The sequence below is a fragment of the Scleropages formosus genome, chromosome 4, assembly GCF_900964775.1.
Source record: "Scleropages formosus chromosome 4, fSclFor1.1, whole genome shotgun sequence".
Taxonomy (NCBI): domain Eukaryota; kingdom Metazoa; phylum Chordata; class Actinopteri; order Osteoglossiformes; family Osteoglossidae; genus Scleropages; species Scleropages formosus.
In genome coordinates, this window is record NC_041809.1 from 38,615,328 (window position 1) to 38,629,554 (window position 14,227).

At 48.0% G+C, this 14,227-nt stretch overlaps 1 protein-coding gene across 2 annotated transcripts in view; it reads right to left on the minus strand.

The window, feature by feature from the left end:
- The window catches only part of cited1 (Cbp/p300-interacting transactivator, with Glu/Asp-rich carboxy-terminal domain, 1), a 4,533-nt gene extending 2,241 nt beyond the window's left edge, over positions 1–2,292 (minus strand). The window contains exon 1 of one of the 2 annotated variants that reach the window (XM_018751843.2): positions 2,281–2,292. The gene's annotated coding sequence lies outside the window, so the exon portion shown is untranslated. Of the gene's footprint in view, positions 1–435; positions 671–2,280 lie in introns of those variants that run through there. The other variant, XM_018751841.2, reaches the window with a different exon arrangement.
- Between the last annotated feature and the right edge of the window lie 11,935 nt (positions 2,293–14,227).

Below are 14,227 nucleotides of genomic sequence, written 5' to 3' on the forward strand. Positions count from 1 at the left end.
ACTTGGAGAGAAGCCCCACAGTGACCTTGGGCGCGCGCGCACACGCACACACACACACACAACTTTTTAACATACCGAAAAGTTAAACGCTGTACTGTACAGTTCCATTGTTAAATGGATGATCATTACTATGGTAATTTCTCTTATCGAAAAGAGACTGGGCAAAATCCAGATGGAATTATGAAACATTAATCTGACAGTTGTGTAATTCCATCATATATCTTCTTGCATTTTGATAAATTTTAGTGTGTTACTCTCTCTGCATCTGAAGAACGGAGTTTAGACCGCGATGGATGTGTTGAAAATGGAAAAAACCCCCAAGTCAACGCTGCCGCTTGTGATGTAGAAATTAAATTTGTGCGCGATTCTTTAGCGATATTAATGATTAAGGAAGGTGCTCGAACGACTCACACACACACAGGGTCTCTCACTCACCTGCTGCTGCTGCCTCGCAGTCGTGCGCGCGCACCGCCTCACTCGTTTTTAAACTTACTGCGCCGTACAGAACAGCAACAAGTGAATTATGAGAGTAATTTAGTCTTCATTTATAGTGTCCTGTACGTCACAGTGGGAGGCTGAAGCAGAATCCCGCTCTCTTCTTCGTTCCTCTCCGTTCCCTCTTTCGTCAAAGACTCGGTCATTGCGAGCGCGAGGGCGCGCGCGCACAGACCGCTCCCGCCACTGAGTGGCGGCGCAGCCTCGCGCTCCTCACAGTCACACCACACACACACACACACGCACGCGGCCGTCATTCATTCAAACGCTTTCGATCGTTCGGGAACAAGTAATAGAAGACGAGCAGTTAGATGGGGGACAGTAAGAGTGTCTTTTCATGCAGGAGAAAAAAAAAAAAAAAAAAAAAAAAAAAAAAAAAAAAAAAAGAGACGAGGTCGGAAAGCAGCTATTCCCCCCCCCCCCAAGAGTAGAGCATCGCTAGCGGGAGGGGGGAAAAAAAAAAAAAAAAAAAAAAAAAAAAAAAAGGGGACGGGAGCTACTTCTAGTCTAGTGTCCCCGGCTCTCTTTACACACCCTGCACGATTACATTTGCTCGCAGCAGCTACAAGCGACAAATCCGCTCCGGCTTCTCCTCAGGAGATGATCATGGAGACTAGTTTGGCTTTTCATCGTCTCCACCTCCCGCTCAGACTCTTTCCAGCGTGAAGCCAAGCCGAAGCTCAGCTGTGGCGTCGCGCACATCCGCCTTTCTTTCCATCTTTTACACGTGACGTTTCCCCTTGAAAAGGGACTCAAGGGGCCACATGACGGCCGGCGAGCGTTTAGCCGAAACGCACACGCAGCGGGGAGCAGGCCGGTAAGGAGCACGGTGGTGGTGGTGGTGGTCGAGCGCAGATCCAGCCCAGGGTTGGAAACACAGGAAGAGCTCTTGGACAAAAGGCACAAGAGGGACACGGAGCGGATGAAGCCGCTACAACAGGGATTGACACGTTTGTCCTCTGCTCTGCGCCAATAATAAAGAGGAAAGCGATGTTGCCCCATCATCTTCTTCCGCGGGTCCTTCTTACGCTTCGCTCCGCCGGACCCCCTAACACGGTCCCCTAAGCAGCGGACGTGTGCCGGGTATAGAAATTGACAGAACAAAGATGGACTTTGACTTATTCTGGATGTTAACGGAAGTTTGGAATTCTCCGACAACAGTCGGCCTTGTTCCTCTGAGCAAGAGGACCGCAGATGAAACAGCTCTGGCTTGGGAGGAATCCGCTGAAGAAAACCTGACGCAAACTCGCGTGTGTGTGTGTGTGTGTGTGTGTGTGTGTGTGTGGAGCTGTTACGCAGCTCAAGCACACATTTGTGACCCTTACTGAATTTACAAAAAACACCCCAGTCACAGCATATACAAAGATGATTAGTGATAGTTACCAGGTGCCACAGTTTACACTCATGTTACCTAAAAAAGACAACCAAACATTTAAAGGCTTTTGAGACAGGGACCCTAATATGAGAATACTTAAAGAATGTGATTATCGCTGAACAATTACACAACATGGTCTCATCTATTGCTTCTCGGCACATTTGTACCCTATTAAAAAAAGTGCAGTTTAAATAAAAATAAAAGAAAACCACTTGCAGCATCAACATTTCTAAACTGTCTGTAGCACAAATGCCATTTTCAAATGTATCTGAAAAAACATCACAGACAGACTAGTTGGGCCCCTAGCAAATTCTCCAAATGCTCCATTCAGACATTGCACAGACACAACAGGTGGTTTAAGCTATTTTTTTTTTTTTTTTTTTCTTACTTGGACAGGAAGGCCACTTAACTGTCAGAGGAAGACTTGACAGATCCTCTGCGCCTCTGTGCGGTTTCCCTTAAAAAGGGCGATATGGCCACGTCCATCCTTTGACCTGATGACCCTTTTGCTAATTGCAAATTACATTCACTTGTCAGAAACGCGCTGCTCAGAAACAAAAATGTCACTTGACGAGAAGAATCACCTGGACATCCAATAAGCGCTGTTCTGAAGTGCCATGAACAGCAAAGATTCGTGCTGCATGTAAAAATATCATGTGAAGGGTGCTCGCTATTTATCCTTTACTTTTTCCCTCCGCTTTCTCCGCTGTAGCCATCGCTAAAGGAAACGTTTCGAGAAGCAAAAGAGGCGCTCTGGTTTTCACATTAAACGTTTCCTGGAAACATTCAAGAAATGTTTTCCAAAGCTCCCCTCCGGCAATGACTTCCACATACTGTGTTCATTATCTTAGCTGAGCTGATTTGGAAACGAGAGCTGAAGTCCATTTTGACCGCATAGCTCACATTCGCTGTGAACAACGAGAGAAAGGAAAGTCGTGTTACGCTGAAGCAAAACGGTGTAAAATTAATCATGCATTGCAAAACATGCATATTGTCCCTCGAACTGGAATTTGTTGGGAAAATTGCATGTTGAGATGCCTAATGTGACAAACTTTCTACTTGATTTTCTTGAGTTATTTCTAATAACAAAGATGCTTTTTATGCTTCGTAAATAAGTCTCAAGAAGAGAACAGACTGCGCTGAAGCCTGAGCTGCAAACCGCTGTTCAGTAAATGGAATTGTAAAGTTGAGGGGTTTTATGGAACTATAAAGTTCACCAAGTTCTCCTGACCTAAATGTCCATCCTGTCCTTATAATAATTGGAAATATTGATGGCCCTTAAATCCCCGCAAAGGAACTTGTCCTCATAATTGTTTTTCATCCAGGTGGTAACCCTTGATTCTGACTTTCGAAACTCATACACAGTTTCTTTTCCAATTACTATTACATGATCATATTCCCTCTTGTGCTTTTATGTCTCACAAAGTGATCTCTCAATCTGCTCTTTGAGTTATTGTTTATTGCAGATTTTTTTAGGGCTCTCATTTAAGAAATTGGTGTTATTAATGTGCTGAGGGATTCACTGGCTAAATGCTGGGAGAGAGTGGCAGTGCTTTGTGAGCCACAGGACATTTGGGTAAATCTTCCCTGGAACTTCAAAACACAATAAACAAGCTGTTAGGAGCAAATGGAGACTGTCCCAAATTGCTTAATATGTTGCACAGATGCTCTTCAGTTCAACTAATTGGTACTCAAGTTTCCACAAAGACAAAAAATAAACAACAGGATACTTAGGAAACACAAGGTCACAATTTCAGCTCATTTGTTCACAAGTAATGATTTACAAATGTAGGACTCACTGTCACTGCTGGATCACATCTGTTCACTTATCTGACACTTTTCTCCGAAGCAGCTTATGATGTGAAGTCACTTACAATTATTTACCTGTTTACACAGCTGGGTAATTTCACTGGAGCAACTCTGAGTAAGTACCTTGCTTGGTGCTACTACAGCTGGAGTTGGGATTTAAACCTGTGACCTTTTGGGACTGAAAGCAACAGCTCTAACCACTATGCTACCAGCTGCCAGCGGGTATCAATATCTCGACTTCTGGAATAAATAGAGTTTGTACAAACTGCAGAGATAGCCTGTGATTTGTTACTTGATGCAGTAACGTAAACACATATTCGGTGGAATTCCAGGTCAAAGGGACATAAGCTGAACTGCTCAACCAGTTGTATTAGAGAGCAAAGCGTGCAGTTGCTTTGTGGGGAAACCACTGGCTGAACAATAATGAGAATTGACAGGAAATCACCAATGCACTTAACAGCGTGCACAACGCATCACCATTTTCAGTGTCGTGCCTACAGAAGAAGGGCTGAGAAGCACCAAACTGAGACGTGTCCCCTGAGAGTCGTTTGCGTTTCTTCATTGCTCCTGCAGCTGTCCAGCTCCGCCTTCACAATTTGAGCCCTTTTAAACGGTTTCCAGCTCCGCTTCTTCGCCAGGGAACATGCGTACCGTGCCGATGCTTTGCGGGGCTGCGGAGGAACCCTCCACGTGATAACGGGTGGCTTTCCACTCTAGAGGTGCTTAGCTGGGGAGCGTCGGGCTGAACGCAGCTCTGAGCAGGTGAGAGCAAGAGGGGTTCCGGTAGGCCTGGAGGTCGGGATGGCTCGGACAGCCGCGGTCTCCGTGTCTCCCGCAGCGATACGCAGCGAATGCCCTGCCTGCGGGCTCCGACGGTGTCATTCTGAGCCCTGATGTAACATTTAATATAATATAATAGCCGTTATCCCCACGGAGTCCCTTTGGGCTCTCCCTCAACTCGCCTTCGGTGCCGAAGAAACACTCGAGGAAGCCTTGGCCCTTTTTATCGGCTCTCCTAAAGAACTCTTTGCCCGGGTTTCTGCTCCTCTTCACCAGCGACCCTGGGAGCTCCGTGGACTCGCATTAAACTCTTCCACCATCCAGAGCGAAACACGCCTCGCTGCTCTATTAGCACGAGGGCGAAGTCCTGTACTGCGCCGTGAAACGGTAGCGCGGAAGCGAGGAGGTCGCGTCGCATCACGACGAAGGTTCTGTTTATTAGACATACGCAGTGCTCTTTATTCAGAGGAGGGAAAACGCTATGTAACAAAACTAGTTTAGTGACGGAGGAACCTGGAGGAACGGTGCTGCTGTCAGCGTATTCCTATACTCCTCGCGCTTCTTTCATTGAGCGTGGTCACACACACACACACACACACACACACACACACTTTCTCACTTTCTCCTCCTTCTGCCATGACTACTCATGTTCTTCCTTTCATCTTCATTGGCCTCTGCCATCCCTCTCCTCTTGTCAAGATATTTTCCGGCAACAGTCCGTTTCACCTCCAGACTCTTGTCGTCATCTTTCAAGGCTGACAAGTAAAATACTTGGTTATACTGGGATTTTCCTAAACACAGTAAAGGACATTTTTCCCAGACATTTAAAGTTTTGTTTTCACCTGGAATCCTTATGGGCACAAAAATCTCTGCCTTCTTGATATGACTGTAGTTTTACCACGTCTTATCAAGGTGTTCCTGGTTTCTGTTACTTACGGGTTAACCGGAGAGAAGGGATCCAGCAGTCAGGAGCGCAGGGAATAAGAGCAGAGTGTTTTCAAAGTGCTCATGTTACAGAGGAGACACAAGTCAGAAGTCTTCATTCTTTCTGGTCTGAAGAGTCTGATTGTCAGTCCTTCGTGAACAGCAAAGCGCCTCTCTAATCCCGAGTGCGGAGGGAAGACCCCGGCACCAGGAAGGGGCCAAACGAAAGGTTCATGGCAGCAAGAAGACCACTCGAGGTTCAGGAGTGGGCAAGGACCACCAGCTCATCCGAGCGTACTGGCAGGAGGCGTGCTCACGCAGCCCTACGTCCTCCATGAATCGCGTGTCCTTCCTTACCCCTGAAGCCACGCCAAGTACACGTCTTTAAAAGAAAGAAAAAAACACCCTGAAACACCAGATTGAATTAAATAACTGAGCGCTGTGTCAATCAGAGATTAGAACTGAATGTCTGCTTCTTCTCCCGCCGAGTTGCTTTTGGGCCTTACCCCGGCTAACTGCCCTGACGGGGTTTATAGGTTGTCGCTCCCGCCTACGGTATGTAAATAGGACCGAATAATGTTCGCGGTTTCCTCAAGCTCTGTTTGTGGGAAACGCAAGTCTGAGCAGCTCATGCCAGATACTGCTGATTGTTGCTGAACGCAAAGATTAAACACAGTGTGCGTCACACTTTTTGTGCACGTTAAAAAAAAGAACAATAGCCTCATTGGCCATGAGATAAGAGCTCAGCGGAAACACTTGCGCGTTTAAAAAAAAAAAAAAAAAAAAAAATCACAAAAAAGCAGCTGGCTTTCAAACTGTGGAGTTGTGCTATTTCAGTGTTGGTACTGTCCATACGCGCATTAGTCTTTGTTTGGGTGAGGGGGACTGTGATGTGGCAGGTCTGCTTAGGGTGGACAGTCCAGTGATGCCGAGAGCCGGACGAACTGCACACCCAGTTTGCTTTACATAAAGAAGGAAGCGAAACCCAACGCTATAATATGACCGCAGTATCTTCTACGTACTTTCCTCATGTTGTACGGCAGGGCGGGTGATGAGAAATACGACCAAGTCTTTTAAGTTTTACCCAAAAGAGACTCTTTACCCTCAGGAAACCTTTATCGGTCAATGATTCTTTCGCACAGGAGCGCTGACGTCACGCAAGCCACGCTGTGCTCTATTCTTTTGGCGAGAACAGCTGCCGTGTGGCACCGAGCGCCGACAAGCCGACAGCGGGGGTCAGGAGGTCGCTGTTGCCACAACCCAGTATGGAGCGCAGCCCCCGTTTCGGAGGGTCGCTCCGTGTGGACACACGAGTGTCTGGGGCGGTAAAGTGGCCTTTTTCGGCCCTCCAGGGGTCCTCCTCCTCTGGAACAAAGACGGGAGGAGGGGAAGGAGAAGGAGTGCATCTGTCGGTGCCAGTGCAGGAAAACGGACCCGACACATAAAGAACATAAAGAAAAAAGTGGGGAAGAACAGATGGTCTGAGGAAAACAAAATCTCAGAAATATCAGCTAGTGTGAATGTGTTAACTTGCGTAAGGATTTATGTCTGTGTGACAACTTTTCAGGGATGGTGAAAGGAAAAAAAAAAACAAACAGTCCAGACGCTGCGTCGTCGCTGCTTGAGGGGCCTCCAATTATCGATGAAAGACACATTGATTAGAATGAGGCTGCAGGTGGCGTAATGGTTAGTGCCACCGCCTCTGAGCTGTGATGCTCAGGTACAAATCCCACTCCTCCCGTTGCAAGAACCCTGGATCAAGGTACCTGCCCTGAACTGAGTAAGAATAAAGGGGTAAATGGCTGTGAGCCATAGTGGAATGCTTTAAGTGGCTTTGAAGACTCTGTGTGTGTGATAGAAGTCATTATGTATCACAAGTACACATAATCATGAAATAACACACTGCATGAGCATTAACAGTCATTCAGCTCATGCCTTTTGTCTAACCCTCACCTGAAATGCAGGATTGCTGCACTGAACTACTTACAGTGATTTATCCCCTTACACATCATTTTGCTGAAGCAACTTAGTGTTAGGCTGCTTACAACTTTTTACCCATTTACACAACTGGGTAACTTTACTGCAGCTATGTTAGGGTAAGTACCTTACTCAGGGGCCTAGAGCTAGAGATGAGACTTGAACCCATGACCTTTAGGTCCAAAGAGAGCAGCTCTAAGCACCGCTCTACCAGCTGCTCCTGCTACCATGCACCTTGATCAAGGGTACCGGAGCAGGAGTGGGTCTTTGGGTCGCAGTGTGTTGGGCCTAATCGTCACGCTAAACGCCGCCCCACGTTTGTGCAATATACGTAATTACATCTATTTACATATGGAAACGTGTAGGATTTCTTATGTTCCTTTACATTCGCTGTATCACGAGCAGAGCGGCACTAAGAGCGCGGAACAGGAACCTCTCCGCTGACACCTCGTACCATTGAAAAGGCAGTTTCCTTTTCGGCTGTGAAATTGCCGAAGGTGCCTTCTTTGGTCTGTTGTTCTGTGCTCATTGTTCCCCGTGTCGCCCCCGTCCTGCCCTGACAGCAGACGGACAACCGGAGAGCAGGCAACGCTGGCTTCTCAGGTAGACAATGTTTATTGTCGCCATGGGTTACGTTTAAATAGCCCTCCTCACTCGCCCGCTCTCTCTTGCCAGCCCTCCCACCCACCCTCGGTGGAGGAGGCTGCCACAGTTAAATTGCGTTTTGTTTGGTGTAAATGGACTGGCACCACTGTGTTATGGGCTGCGGCAGGGGGGTGTCAGAGGAGCGAGCCTTGCTTTGTGATTGCCGGAGGCTCCGGGGACAAAAGGAGTTTGCCAGCGGGGAACGGGAGGCCGAGGGGGAGGCCGGATTGATCGGCGCTGGTCTCTGTATGTCTGTGCTTCGCGGGCCGTTGAAGCTCAGAGGGCGCAGGGACAAAGCTGCTGGAGAAAGGCGGATTGCATCGGGTGGGAATTACACACCGCGGCCGCGCTCTAGGTGGACACCCAGCTTGTGGCCATTGTCGCTCCCCGTTTGCAGGGTGGCAGAGAGAGCAGAGAATTTGCGACACAAGCTTTCAGATTTCTCACGGACGTTCACTTGAGAATGATTTCTATCCCAGTACATCGTTTTCCATTCGCCGTCATTGTGGTCACCGTGAATGTGCTGCTCATCATTCTGGCTCCTCTTGTCTGCCGGACAGGACAATGACAGTGACCGTGACTTAATAAATAACCCTGTAATGCAAGATGAACTGAAGTGTAAACTGATGAGTGTAGAATGTCCTAGAACATCTGTAAATCATGGTGCCTCCGCTCCTACCCCATCAACCCTACCATGTCCCCTCTATCGTCAACCAGCAGTGAAGTTAAAAGAATAGTCGCTCATATGTAGCCATACTGTAGAGAGTTGAAACTGTCATTTCTGCAGAAAAATTTTGCATTTATGGTAACTTTAGGAGGGGCGCAGCGGGTTTTGCTGGGTCCTGCTCCCTGGCGGGTCTGGGGTTCGAGTCTCGCTTGGGGTGCCTTGTGACGGACTGAAGTCCCCTCCCCCTCCAGCCCTACGCCCTGGGTTGCTGGGTTAGGCTCCGTTTCACCGCAACCCCGCTTGGGATGAGGGGTTTCAGCTAGTGTGCATGTGGGTAGCTTTACTTACCGCCCATGAATTAATAATTTACCATCTTTGATAACTACATAGTGAGTAAATAGTGGGGGTAGATTAATAAATCGACCTTTTTGTAGAGCATGACATGCATTTGACAGGACAACGGGATTTCTTGTTTCAGCATCCTATTTAGGTCACAGGTCATACACGAGTAAAAGGTTATGCTTGGTAAAATAAAACCATCTTTTATTTACACTGCCCCAAATTCTTTGCAATACGTACATAAAAGACTCTCTTTGTGTTCCGAGGAGTTAGCAGACTATACCCCAATCCATCCACCCCTCTGCCTCTTTTTTGTATAATTATCTGGGAATTCATAGCCTTTCCTCATTCAAAGAGAAAAAAATGGAATAAGGCTTGCATTAGGTCCACCAGAAATATGTACGGGAGGGAGGAACACAAGGTGCCCTATGTCTGTCCGTCAGGACAAAGTCCGCTATTGTTGAGCTCCCCTTAAGCACCTGAAAACAAGGCCGTTTATTGAGAGCTGCTTGGACATCTTTGATTAGAGGGGGATGACTCAGCGGGCGAAGGGCGAAGGGGGTCTAACAGGCTGAAAGAAGAGCCACATTAGATCTTTACCTCATGGCTCCTTGTTTGGCATGACAGCGCTTGGCCTGGTACTGTCCCACTCAGGTAAGTCTGGCTGCAGGCAAAGCTGGCAACTCCATGAGCACGCACCTCCAAGTAGAGGTAAGGAGAGAGTGGAGCTTTGGGGGAGCAGTGGTTGGGGGGGCTCAAGTCGCCAATGGTTTCTTTGTGCGGCTCTAATTTGCGTTTTTCATCCGTCGCACGGACAGAGGATCTGAAGCGAAGACTAGCAAGGAGAGCGGAAGGAGGACAGGCTAACGCCGGAGAACGTTCGAGGCGGCAGGGGTCTGCTCAGAGCTGGCGACATGGTGGCGGAGCGATGAGAGAGCGAACGGAGGGAGACTGCGCGGCCTCTCGGAAGGCAGCTTTCGTTTTCCTCGTCATTCTCCATCAAGTGAACGCAGCCTGGAGTGTTAGTTGTGTTTTTCCATGAATCTCTTATATACACAGACACGACTGACATCATGAACCGCCACACAAGTACGTTGAGATGCTCACCTTGACTGACCTCTTTTATTGACAATGGAGTAAACGCTATAAAACTTCACAAGTATTCCTCATACACCACACATTTGCTTTGATTTCTTGCCGTTATTATGGAAATGTGTGTTAGGGGCTTTGAGCCCTGGAGCACAAGAGAGAAAAGGCCAGAAGCAGCGTCAGCCAACAAGCAGGAGAGCAAAGGACAGGCAAGATCCACGGCAGAGGAACTGCTGAAGAAATGTTATTGAGAGATGCAGAAGGAGCGAGAAATAGGGAGGAAGGCAGATCATCCTTGGACGCACACTGGGAACATTTGGGCCACCTGGCTGAGAACATCCCCTTCATGCAGGAGATGTGCAGCCGAGCTCAGTGTACAAATGGGAGCTGCGCTGCGTGTTCGTGGTTGGTGGGACCTGCAGGTTCCAGTGGCTCATCCGGTAGCACGGTAGGTAAAGCGCATGGCTGCTGGAGCACGACGGGAAGGGACCCCACTCCAGTGTCCGTAAAGCAGCTGCATGTACCCTCAGTTCCCCTCGTAGAAATCACTGCTGGGGCCGTTGGCACCGTGTTCGGGAAGTACTGCACTCCAGTAAAACAATGTTCAAAACAACGTACTGGTGGTACCGCTTCGGCTGATGTGTATCATAAACAGAGGTGCACAGCTGGGGGCGAAGCCAAAGAGAGGATTCAGCGCGCGCGTGCACACACACACACACACACACACACACACACACAGTGTAACAGTCAAAATCTTTGTGTGTTACCGTTAGAAGTGCAACTGCGAAACACCCCGATACATCAGACTCGGTGCACGGGGCGGCGGGAAAGTGTCTCCACATCCAAACGAAAGTTTCGTTGCCCACTTTACGTAAGCAGTCTTTAAAAAGTGAATGGAGTGGGCTGGGGACGGGGACGGGGACGACAGATCTTCTTGCCAATGAAAGGGATTCCTGTTACAAGGCAACGGAGACGCGGGGGCTGTGAGCGCTCGTCCAGGTGGAGGAGAGAAGAGGGCAGGTGCAGAGGCGAAGAGCTTTTTGCAGCCCTGCACTCATCTGACCTCATCGTGCGGCACGTGAACAAATGTACTGTGAACATTCCCTCGGGGAGTTCATGTAAACACAGGGTAAACACGACCTCTCCCATCGCCACGTCAAGTGTGACGCGGCAAGCCCCGGGGCCCGATTTCTGCACCCCGAGCACACAAGCAGCGACGATGGACACGAGACGTGCCGGAGCCGGACGGCTCCAACTGACTCTCGTGTCCTGAAGTCAGCATCCTACACAGCAGCACTGTCCATTAATGTCCACACCTTCTCGTAAATATTCAACCTGAGACCGTTCTGGAAGAAGCCCGAATGAAAAAGTTCTCACTCCTGGAACGGCGAGAGCCTTTCGGACTGTTCATTTACCGTAGTAATGACACCTACAGACCCATTTACGTGTCTCCCGTGAGCGGTTCAGTCTGGAGTCACACGGCACGTTTTCACTGATGCGCTAAAAGGTGCAGTGCGTGTGTGTGTGTGTGTGTGTGTGTGTGCGCGCGCGCACCTGGCAGGACAAATCTCCTTTTGCTTTTCTCAAGGGTAAATTTTGTAGCTTGTTCTTCATACTTAAAACTATGCATTTGTTGGTAAAGGACATCAAATGAATTTTGCTCAAGGGTACAGCAACAGGGTCCCACCTGGGATTCTCTTTTCTCCGTGTTGCACGTCGTACCGTTACTCAGGGGCCGTGTGTGAACTGCAGTATTTCCTGAGCGCAGAGATGGACGACTCCGAACCCCCCGACTCCACCGCACACTGGATACGAACGCAGTTCAAAGCCATAAAACTAACTCTCGCCACAAAATTGCAAAACGCTCGTGTTCTCCCTCCACACTGATACTTAATGTACTACTGTCCTATTGCCTTATTGTCCTGCGGTCTTACAGTCCTACTGTCCCGACGCCAAGCCGAGTCACTCTTCTCCAGGCGCTTCAGAACAATATTGCTTCTCGATCCGCCGGATTCATTTTACCTCTCGCTTGCGAATTGAAAGCAGTAGCTCATCTCTTTTCTAGCTCCGTAATCAAAATATTTCACTAATTTCGCCAAAGCGCAGCACGGAACATCACCCGCGGTTATCGATGACCCCCCTTAACGCGACTGTTTATGGCAAATAGGCCACATGTCCACCACGTGATCGATCTTTTCCCCTCAATGTCTTCCAGTAAACTAGAACGCAGGCTTCCGCGGTACTAGTAGCGTAGTGGCTTGAGTTGCTGCCTTTAAACCCAAAGCTCTTGGGTTTGAATCTCATCTCCAGCTGTTGTACCCCTGAGCAAAGTACTAACCCTAAATTGCTCTGGTAAAATTACCCAGCTGCGTAAACAGGTAAATAACTGTAGGTAGATTAACACTGTAAGTTGCTTAGGGGACAAGTGTCAGAAAAATGTTGATATGCTCATTTGAAGCCACACTCAGTGAGGTCTTTAAGAGCTCCAATAAGGCCTCATAACCTTTGTCAGATGCTCATTTCATAGGGATCTGGACCTGAAACTGCGAAAAGCAGCAGCGACACCAACCTTTGCTATGTAAACGTTGCCGGTCGAAGGCTCCGACTTTGGCTGTTGCAACATCATGACGCCAATTTGTCTTCTCATAATGAAGGAACTCATAAATTTATACTCTTTGGAAAACCTGTGATGGAAGCGACAGGGAACTGAGCAGCGCGATCTTGTTCAAGCTGTACTGCCATCTAGTGATCCACAGACAAAACGTGACGTTCTGCTCTCCTTTCACACTATTTTTACCCTCCCCGCTCCGGCCATATGGAGCACCAACCATCTCGATCATATGGCTTCCGGCAGCTTCTAGAAAGACGCTATGTCGTTTACATAACATAAATACTATTCGCCAAAATACATTTTCATACCTCACTTCTCTCCAAAGCAACTTCCAATGAACTCTGTGTAGTGTTACCAGCCCACACTTTATTCACCAGGGTAACTTACACTGCTAGATGCACTACTAACACTGTAACACTGGCTCACTCATCCATCCATCCATCAGCAGAACACACACACATTATATCTTTGGATTGGGGGAAGAAACCGGAGCAAACCCCTGCGAGCAGGGATCGAACCCACGACCTCTCGCACCACCCAGGTGCTGTGAGACATGAACCCTGATGGCTGAAGCTGTGGGCAGACCTGTCTTTAGGGCTCTTGCCTGGTGACCTGAAAGGCCTGCTTTAGAACCCTGCTCCTGCTGTTGTACCCTTGACTGTGGTACTCACCCTGAATTCCCCCAGTAAAATAACACCCTGCAGTAAAAATGGGTTCACAAGTGTAATGCTGCTCCTTGAACAGTGTAAGTTTCCTTGGACAAAGGCACCAGGTAAATAAAGCTTAATGATAGAAACTATCAAGCCTCCGTTATTTTTTACAGCAAACAGAGTACAACAGTACAAGAGGACACTCAGCACTCATCACCTGTGTTGTGCTTTCATACCTCGGGCTCAAAGGTTGTTTTTATGACACTCATAGGCAGCATATGAAATTATAAAAGCAGGGCTAGACGTGTTTTCAGCATTCGAGATGGAGCGTTGCAGAAGAGCCGCTGATTAATTACTAGCAGAAACCAGATATAAACGGTGGGTGTCTTTTCACAAACGCGAGAAGGAAAACTGTAAGATACCATCACATGTCAGAATCTCGCACCGTCTGGCAGCCCTGCGCCCCCCGCAGCCAAATGTCACTCTGTATGAAGGACGATGATTGTGCCTGAAATCAAGAGGTTCACCAGAAAGAAGTGAGGAAAAAAAATTTGTAGGAAGGTGATCAGGATTCATCTACCCTCAGTTTTATGCACCTACTAGAGTGATGAACATCGGTGCATCACGTGGTAGGTAACAAACTAGGTTTACTTCAGAATCACACATCTGCAACTATGGCTCTTTCTCTTAATGTAATGAACACATTGTATTTTTGCTGAGATGGATGTTGCTTTGAAGAAAAGCATCCGATAAATGAATACATGTAAATGTAAATGTAAAGTGGGAAAAGGAAACATCACAACTGTTATTCAAACTGAATTGTGGCGGTTTTGCCGGGAGGCACAGTGAGTAGTGCTGCTGTCTCA